General features: G+C 44.2%; 1 long non-coding RNA gene across 1 annotated transcript; it reads left to right on the top strand.

The window, feature by feature from the left end:
• Positions 1-352: 352 nt before the first annotated feature.
• Positions 353-7,449, top strand: LOC121293888. Its single transcript, XR_005946631.1, has 3 exons — positions 353-612; positions 6,618-6,689; positions 7,170-7,449. It is a non-coding gene; the product is annotated as an uncharacterized LOC121293888 (long non-coding RNA).
• Positions 7,450-10,251: the final 2,802 nt, after the last annotated feature.

Genomic DNA, 10,251 nt, shown 5'->3' on the forward strand with positions numbered 1-10,251 from the left:
AGCTACACACATTGAGGCAGGTACACACACATCCAGGTACACAAACTCAGACAGGTACACACACAATAACACACACACTCAGACAGGTACACACACAAGTACACTTATGTACACACACAGACGGCCAATAAGCGCAGCTGCTAGACCGTCTTTCTTTGCCCCGCCCCTCCTGATTCTATCCGCTGATTCGCTAATCTCGGCTCCGTCCGCCCCCGCCCGCCTGAGTTGCGCCGGCGGAATGTGCACCACGATCATGGTCCTCAGTACCCTGGCCATCGTCCTGCGCAGGCGCTTCTGCAACAGAGTTCGACCAGCGTAAGGGAGTCGATTCCCCACCCGGGTCTCTCCCTCCCTCTCCGCCCTTCCCTCTCTCCCTCTGTCCCTCCTCCCTCTGTCCCTCCTCCTCCCTCTCCTCTCTCTCCCCTTCCTCTCTGTCTCTCCCTCCTCTTTCTGTCCATCTCCCTCTGTGCCCCTCTCTGTTTGTCTTCCTGACAGTTTGGGGTGTTCTTCCTGACCCGAACTGTTGGTTGCTTCTCTTTCTAGATTCACGGATGAAGCTGCTGGAACTGTGAGCAATGGGCAGGAATGTGGGACAGATTCCTCACTGGACAGGTAACACAGCCCACGCTGTGACTCCCTCTGTCTGTCAAACTGACTAAGCAACTCGCTTTTACCCTCTCTGATTTCATAACTTATAAATGAGAGATAAATTTCTTAGTTTAAGAATTGTAATTTTGTTGCACGTTAACATTTCTGCAAAGAATTTGCTTAACATTGTCTCAAAATAGAAAATTCCTTTAGTAATTTAGACCAAAAATTGCTAAGATAAATAGATAAACAGTGGATGATGAAATCCTCTGTTGGTAAATGTGAGGTGATGATGCATTTCGATTTACCAATAATCCCAGCACTAAAAGATAATGGAGTTGGGGCCGGGGGTGGGGGGGGGGGTGGGTGGTGGGTGTGGAGATGGGGGTTGGGTTCACAGGGATTTATTTACAGGACAGGTTCATTGGTCATTAAAGGCAGTACCTTATCCTGGGTGGTGAACCTGTCTAAAAACTGAAGACGACAGATATGAGGAAGACTGTGTCCCAGGATTGGGCTCCGGACTCTGGGAATGATTTTAAAATTCTTTCGTGGGATTTCAGTGTCACTGACAGGACTGCACAGTTTAGATCTGAACCTTTGGTTGTGGGATTGCTTTGCTCTGCCTATCACTTGTTGCTTATGCTGTTTGGCACACAAGTAGTCCTGTGTTGTAGCTTCACCAGTTTGACACCTCATTTTTAGGTATGCCTGGTGCTGCTCCTGACATGCCCTCCTGCACTCTTCACTGAACCAGGGTTGATCCCCTGGCTTGATGGTAATGGTAGACTGGGGGATATGCCGGGGTATGAGTTACAGATTGTGTTCAAGTACAATTCTGCTGCTGCTGATGGCCCACAGCGCTTCATGGATACCCGGTCTTGAGATGCTAGATCTGTTTGAAATCTATCCCATTTAGCACGGTGATAGTGCCACAAAACACGATGGAGGGTATCTTCAATGTGAAGATGGAACTTTGTCTCCACATGGACTGTGTGGTGTTCACTCCTGCCAATACTGTCATGGACAGATGCATCTGCAGCAGGCAGGTTGGTGAGGATGAGGTCAAGTATGTTTTTCCCTCTTGTTGGTTCCCTCACCACCTGCTGCGGACCCAGCCTAGCAGCTATGTCCTTTAGGACTCGGCCATGTTGGTCAGTAGTGGTGCTACCGAGCCACTCTCAGTGATGGACATTGAAGTCCCCACCCAGAATACATTCTGCGCCCTTGTCACCCTCAGTGCTTCCCCCAAGTGGTGTTCAACATGGAGGAGCACTGATTCACCAGCCAAGAGAGGGTGGTACGTGGTAATCAGCAGGAGGTTTCCTTGCCCATGTTTGACCTGATGCCATGAGAATTCATGGGGTCCGGACTCGATGTTGGGGGCTCCCAGGGCAACTCCCTCCTGACTGTATACCACTGTGCTGTCACCTCTGCTGGGTCTGTCCTGCCGGTGGGACAGGACATACCCAGGGATGGTGATGGTGGTGTCTGGGACATTGTCTGTAAGGTATGATTCCATGAGGATGACTATGTCAGACTGTTGCTTGACTAGTCTGTGAGACAGCTCTCCCAATTTTGGCACAAGCCCCCAGATGTTTGTAAAGAGGACTTTATGGGGGTGAGTGTGCCATTATGATTTCTGTTGAGGTTTTGTACAGATTCACCAGGATGATTCCTGGTAGGAAGAGATACAAATCATGAGAAAACCTTGAGATAACCGTGCTGGTTATGGAGTGAGATGATAGGTTGAATAGGGTGAATAAATACAGGCTTCCCATCAGTTATGGGGAAGCTGGGAGAATCAACAATTTATATTTATATTTACATCTTGAGGCACTTCACAGGAGCATTAGATAACAAGCTCTGACACTGAGCCACTCTGAGAGATATTAGGTCAGATGATCAAAAGCTTGGCCAAGAGGTAATGAGTTTTAATGAGTGCCTTAAAGGAGGAAGGTGAGGTAGAAACATGGAGAGATTTGCGAGGGAATTGCAGAGATTGGGAGCTTGTTGACTGAGGATGTACAAGGGACCAAAATTAGAGGAGTGCAGATAGTTTGAGGATTGAGTGGTTGGAGGGGATTACAGAAATAGGGAGGGGCAGCAATGAGTTGAGACAGAAGCAAAATCAGGCCATGTTAAGGAGGTGAAAATGGGAGGTCTTAGTGATGGTGCAGGTATGAGGTTGGGCGCTCATCTTGGGGTCAAGGGTGACACAGAGTTTGTGAATAGACCGACTTAATCTCAGACCATTGCCAAGGAGAGGAATGGAATCAGTAGCTAAGGGACAGAGGTTTGAGTGAGAACTGATGTCTTTGGTCTTCCCAATATTTAATACAAACACACGTATGAACATACGAATTAGAAGCAGGAGTAGGCCACTCAGCCTTTCCACTCCTGCTGTGCCATTCAATAAGATCATGGATAATCTCATTGTAGCCTCAACTCCACATTCCTGCCTACCCCGGATAACCTATTGCCCTCTTGCTTATCAAGAATCTATCTCCGTCTGCCTTAAAAATATTCAAAGATTCTACTTCCACCACCTTATTGAGGAAGAGAGTTCCAAAAATTCATGGTACTCAGAGAAAAGAAACTCCTCATCTCTGTCTTAAATGAGCGACCCCTTATTTTTAAACAGTGACCCCTAGTCCTAGATTGTCCCACAAGAGGAAACATCCTCCCCACATCCCCCCTGTCAGGACCCCTCAGGATCTTATATGTTTCAATCAAATCGCCTCTTACTCTTCTAAATTCCAGTGGATACAAATCTAACCTGTCCAACCGTTCCTCAGGAGACAGCCCGCCCATTCCTGGTATTAGTCTGGTAAATTTTCTCTGAACTGCTTCCATCGCATTTACATCTTTCCTTAAATAAGGAGACCAATACTGTAAACATATTGTACATAATACTCCAGATGTTGTCTCACCAATGCTCTGTATAACTGAAGCATAATCTCCCAACTTTTGTATTAATTCCCCTCACAATAAACGATAATATTCTATCAGCTTTCCTAATTATGCTGTACCTGCATACTAACCTGTTGTGATTCATGCACTAGAACACCCAGATCCCTCTGAATCTCAGAGCTCTGCAATCTCTCACCATTTAGATAATATGCTTCTTTTTTATTCTTCCTTCCAAATGGACAATTTCACATTTTTCCACATAATACTCCATTTGCCAGATCTGTGCCCATTTGCTTAACCTATCTATATTCCTTTGTAGCCTCCTTATGCCCTCTTCACAACTTACTTTCCTACCTGTCTTTGTGTCACATTGTAATTGGAGAAAATTTCTGCACATCCAGAACTGGATGTCGGATAAACGGTCTGGATAATTTTACAATGGTGGAGGAGTCTAGAGAGGTGGTGCTTAGGTAGAACTGGGCGTTGGCAGAGTACATGTTTTGGATAATGTTGCTGAGGGGCAGTATGTAGATGAGAAATAGGAGGGAATCAGTGATTTATTGTGGGGGGACACCAGAGTAATGGTGTGGGAGCAGGTGGAGAAGCTTTGTAGGTGATTCTCTGGCTACAATTAGATCGATAAGAATGAAACCAGGTGAGAGCAGTCCCACTCAGTTGGATGACAGTGCACAGTTGGTTGGGGAGTATGAGGTGTTTGACCATGTCAAAGGCTTCAGACAGGTCGAGAAGGACGAGGTGGGAATGTTTACCTTTGTCACAGTCACATAGGATGTCATTTGTGACTTTGATAAGTGCCATTTCGGTACAGTGGCAGGGCTGGAAACCTGATTGGAATTTTGGGAAAGATGGGAATAAATTTGGGAGGTGACAACATGTTAAAGGCTTTGGAGAGGAAAGGGAGGTTAGAGGTGGCAGGGTAGTTTTCAAGGATGGTGGTATCAGGATTGGTTTTTTAAGGAGTAGGGCGGTTGATGGCAGGTTTGAAGGCGACAGGGACAACAGCTGATGAGGGAGAACCATGAACAATATCAGCTAAGAGTGGAAGCTGAGTGATCAGTTCGGTGGGAATAGAATTGAGGGAACAGGAGGTGGATCTCATGGATAAGATGAGTTCAGAGAGGGCATGAGGGAGATAGAGAAACTAGAGAAAGATGTGAGTTAGGGCTAGAGTAGAGAGGAACATGAAAGGAAGTTTGGCCATGTGAGCTGGTGGGAGCAAAGTGGCAGAGGCAGCTGGTCAGACTTTATCAATCTTAGTGACAAAGGAGTCCATGACCTTGCATTTGCTGTTGGAGGTGAGGGTGGAGTGGACAGAGGGGTTTAAGAAGCTAGTTTGCAGTATAGAAAATAAGCTGAAGGTTAACTTTGCATTCCAGGATGGTTCTGGAATATTGAATGGTTTTAGCAGGATCCCGTGGTGTTTTAATTGTTTCAGTCAGATATGGCAGTGGAAGGCTAAATCAGTTGTCCATCATTTCACTTTAAGTCTGCATCCCTTGAACTTAAGGGAGCAGAGATGAGGCTAAACCAAGTGGAATGGAAAGGATGGGATAGAGTAATGGTTTTGTTGGGAAGGAGGACGTCAAAGATGGAGGTAAGGTTGTGGCTGAGTAAACCTGAGTAACCTGTCAGTAGGGATAGAGCAAACTTGAGCTGCTCAGAGAGACCCAACATTGCTGTGTTCAGGATAAGTCATGCCTGTCTAATCTGTTTGAAGTTTTTGAGTGGTAAGCATGAAGCAGATAAGGGAATATTATCCATGAGGACTTCAATAAGGTTAAAACTAGAGATTGTTAAAATTATAGAATGGTTACAGCACAGAAGTAGGCCAATTGGCCTACTGTCTGTACCAGCTCTCTCTGAGCAAATCAGCTTGTTCCATTCCCCAGCCCTGCAATTTATTTCTCTTCAGACACTTATCCAATTCCCTTTTAAAAGCCACAATTGACCCTGTCTCCAACAACTCTCAGGCTGTGCATTCCAGAACCTAACCACTCGATTGACCCTGTCTCCATCACACTCTCAGGCAGTGCATTCCAGATCCTAACTTGTTATATATAAAATAATTTCCCCCTGTCACCATTGGATCTTTTGCCATTCATACCCGCATGTCTTCTGGTTCTGGACTCTTCTGCCATTGGGAACTTCACCAAAATAAGGGTACAAAATTGATAGCTTTTTGACTTGGGCTGGGTGAGGGAGTGGGAATAAAGGTCCTGTACTCAGATAGGCAGGATGAGACTAGTGATGCACTGGGCCTTCAACTTTTTTTCATATTAATTACTTGGATGGATGAATAGAGATTTATAGTTTGCAGGTGACAGTCAGCAGGGACAGTATGTAATGCAGATGGAGCAGAAAGTTGCAAAGGACCAGAGAGATTCAGTGAATGGGCAAATTAGTTCAATGTGGCGAAGTGTGAGCTCATCCTCCTCAGGCCCAAGAAAGACAAAGCGGATTATTTACTAAACATTGAGAAACCAGGAACCATGGACGAATAGAGAGATTTCAAGGCCCATTAAAAACTAGCTGACAGGTCCAGAAAGCAAGAAAAAGGCTTAAGGGATGTTGATCTTTATCTCGATCCGAAATACAAAGTGGGTGGAAATTACATTAGTTTTTATAAAACCTTTATCAGCCTCCATCTGAAGTATTACATACAGTTCTGCGCACCACACTTAAGGTCGGAACTATTGGCCTTAGATGCAGCACAGATTCACCAGAATGATACTAGTGCTAGAATGAGTATTCTAGGAGAGCAGGTTGTATAGACTCTGCTTGTAGTCTCTTGAGGGAAAATAAAGGGGCAATTGAATTGATTAGAAATAACTCCCCTGCCATCCCACTGCAGCCCATCCCAATTCAAACAGGACTGGGTGCTGCCTAATTAAAAATGACTTGCTGTTATTATCAGTTTGCAATGTGTTCAGTTTTTAAAAATTAATTCTTTAATGGAATGTGAGCATCCCAGAGCTGTGACCGTGCATTTGGTCTTGAGCAATTGGAAAAGCACTTGCTACATATTTCTGCATATGCCAGGCTGCTTCTATCTTGTTTTTTTTGAGTATTTTACTTTGTTTTCTCTTGCTTTGCAGAGGATCGAAAAGGTAGTTAATTTATTCTGCCCGAATGGATTCACTGGGGCTGAGTCATAGAGAGAAGTGAAGGTAAGTTACTGCTATTGATTTAACACATGTCCTGCTGTTGAGTGTAACTGGGGCTTCCGGACCTGTGGTGAGAATCCAGCTCCCCACCACCACCCCATACCCTTTCCCTGGCCGGTGTCATGGATTGGCAAGTTCCTCATAGCCCCATGGACCACAACTGATTCTGTGGTGTCTTTGTCTGAATTTAAATAGAAACATGTTTAATTTGTGACAGGGAATGCAGGGGTTGGGGGAATGGGGAGGGATGTGCAGGGCAGGTGGGGAGGAGACTGGATGGATGCGGAGGGAAGATGGGAATAGGGCATGTGGAGGAGGGGGGATGGGGAAGGAGTGTGCGGAGGGGGATGGGAGATATTATTTGACATACTTGTACAATTTCTAGCATCAGTTGTTTTAACAAATGTTAGCACAACTCCCACAAAGTTCGCAATCATGAATATTTCTTATGCTTTGCACATTCCCACCTGTATTCTGATGCAGATCCATTACAAAACAGCATTCCCTCAGCCCGAGGACAGTCACATTCTGCTAGAATTGAGTAGATGTGTTACTGGTAGAATGATATCGCTCTGCTACTTGGTGGGATTAAACCATGCAGTCACTGAGGGAGCAATGGACTGAAGACTTGTGGAAAAAACAGCTAACGGATGAAAAGTCCCATTATCAACATCATCATGCTTTTCATGCTCTCTCTGTGTGTGCCTGAGAAGTGAATGTATCTGCTCTTTATTTCCCAGATGTTATTAAATGCTTTCCTCTATTCACTGCTTCCTCATTTCATTTTGTGTGTTTGTGATCTTCAAGGTGAAGTTTGCAGGGCTCTGGAATCAGTCCTGTATAAAGCCTCGGGTATATTATTATCATTCTAAGCTCTCTCCAGAACCCTGCTAAAAGAATATTGATAACTGAAAATTGTTTGAGCTCAATTTGAAAACCCCTTTAATTGTGATCTTGGGTTGGGGTCACTTCAGCTGACTTCCCATCCAGATTCATTGACAATCAGCAGAGGGAATTCCATGCAATTCCACTCAGACACAGCTCCTGGTGAATGCTGGCTGCTCTGTAGTTTCTCTTTGCATCTCCTCTGGGCAGCTTATACAATGTTTATGGGAAGGTTTGGGTGATCTGCTCAGTTATTGAGCAAGGTAGAAAACATTCAGCTTAACTGATGTTACCTCGGCAGTGGTCTGTGTTTACTTCAATCTATTACACCTAAAACTGTTGAAAAACAGCCCTGCCCCTAACTGGTCACTTTTGCTGATTACCTATGGTCAGAAATCAGGCTTATTCACAGGCTTCTGTGGGTAATCATTCAATACTGAAGTTATGCCAAACGTTTGGAAAGCAGCTGATGGAATAGAATTCTTTAACCAGCTGTAGGGACTACCCAGGAGTGAAAGCCAGTGAACCAGACATCGGTTCTGGGTAAAATATCACAAGGAATGCTGAGCAAAGGGGCAGTGAAAGATCCAGGAAACTATACGATGGTAAGGGGGAATTAGCCTGCATTTATGGAGGGCATTTTGCCTAACAAATTTTTTGGAGTTCTTTAAAGAAATGATGGACCTTCCTGAAAACTGAAGTCCTATAGCTGAGTAGAATTTTAGGTTTTAGCTCAACTTCCAGTGCTGGCAGGTGAGGAAGGTAAAAGATGTAAACCCTGCCAGGCTCCAGGGAGGATCTGGGAGTTCGTTAAATAAACAAAAGCAACACTGCTTGTGGTGAACACACCTACATCAACCTAGCAAGGGGTCAGTGGGTGGGTGTTTTTAGGGGTTTAATTCCACTCTCCTGATTAATCTCCATACCCATTAATATCCCATCCATGCTTTCCTGTTTCTATACCAGGTAATATTCCTCTTTTTCTTCAGCTAGTTTGCAGGATCTTGAAGGACAAGGGCAGCAGATACATGGGAACACCACCACCTGGAAGTTCCCCTACAAGTCACTCACCATCCTTACTTGGAAATATATCGTTGTTCCTTCTCTGTCGCTGGGTCAAAATCCTGGAAGCCCCTCCCAAACAGCACTGTGGGTGTACCTACCCCACAGGGACAGCAGTGGTATTGTGTGAAGATGGTTGAAGGATGTTTGACTGTAACAGTTGAATATAGAGCAATTGTTCAGAATTACACAGTCTATTATTGAAAGATCATTTGAGTAATTTGGGAAGGAAGATCTAGAGTTGTTAGTTTGCTGCGTTGAATATTCTCCGTAAAGGTCATTCTCACTTATTCGGAAGCCTGTATTGCTGATTAATCACAAGGCTTAGCTTGCATTCAGGAAAACATGCCGGTGTTGATCTCTCCCTTACCAGCTTCTCCTCGAAGATTTGTTTCATAATTCATTAACTTTATAAGCTTGACTGATCGAAGAGTGTTTTCCATCCACCATCTGCTACCCAATAAGCTGCTTCATGACAGATTCACGACATAGCAAAGTTGTTAAAGACCTTATGTAATGAGGTCATCATTGCTGCTGTGTTCCAAATGTAGCTGTCATTACAGTGATGCAGATTAACGATATCAATCAGCAAATTAGCTCACTCAATCATCATCACACTACCTCACTCAATCATCATCACACTACCTCACTCAATCATCATCACACTATCTCACTCAATCATCATCACACTACCTCACTCAATCATCATCACACTACCTCACTCAATCATCATCACACTACCTCACTCAATCATCATCACACTACCTCACTCAATCATCACACTATCTCACTCAATCATCATCACACTACCTCACTCAATCATCATCACACTATCTCACTCAATTATCATCACACTATCTCACTCAATCATCATCACACTATCTCACTCAATCATCATCACACTACCTCACTCAATCATCATCACACTACCTCACTCAATCACCATCACACTATCTCACTCAATCATCATCAAACTACCTCACTCAATCATCATCACACTATCTCACTCAATCATCATCACACTAGCTCACTCAATCATCATCACACTACCTCACTCAATCATCATCACACTACCTCACTCAATCATCATCACACTACCTCACTCAATCATCATCACACTACCTCACTCAATCATCATCACACTACCTCACTCAATCATCATCACACTATCTCACTCAATCATCATCACACTACCTCAATCAATCATCATCACACTACCTCACTCAATCATCATCACACTATCTCACTCAATCATCATCACACTACCTCACTCAATCATCATCACACTATCTCACTCAATCATCATCACACTAGCTCACTCAATCATGATCACACTATCTCACTCAATCATCATCACACTACCTCACTCAATCATCATCACACTATCTCACTCAATCATCATCACACTAGCTCACTCAATCATGATCACACTATCTCACTCAATCATCATCACACTACCTCACTCAATCATCATCACACTACCTCACTCAATCATCATCACACTATCTCACTCAATCATCATCACACTATCTCACTCAATCATCATCACACTATCTCACTCAATCATCATCACACTATGTCACTCAATCATCATCACACTACCTCACTCAATCATCAT

This window comes from Carcharodon carcharias, chromosome 22 (genome assembly GCF_017639515.1).
Source record: "Carcharodon carcharias isolate sCarCar2 chromosome 22, sCarCar2.pri, whole genome shotgun sequence".
Taxonomy (NCBI): domain Eukaryota; kingdom Metazoa; phylum Chordata; class Chondrichthyes; order Lamniformes; family Lamnidae; genus Carcharodon; species Carcharodon carcharias.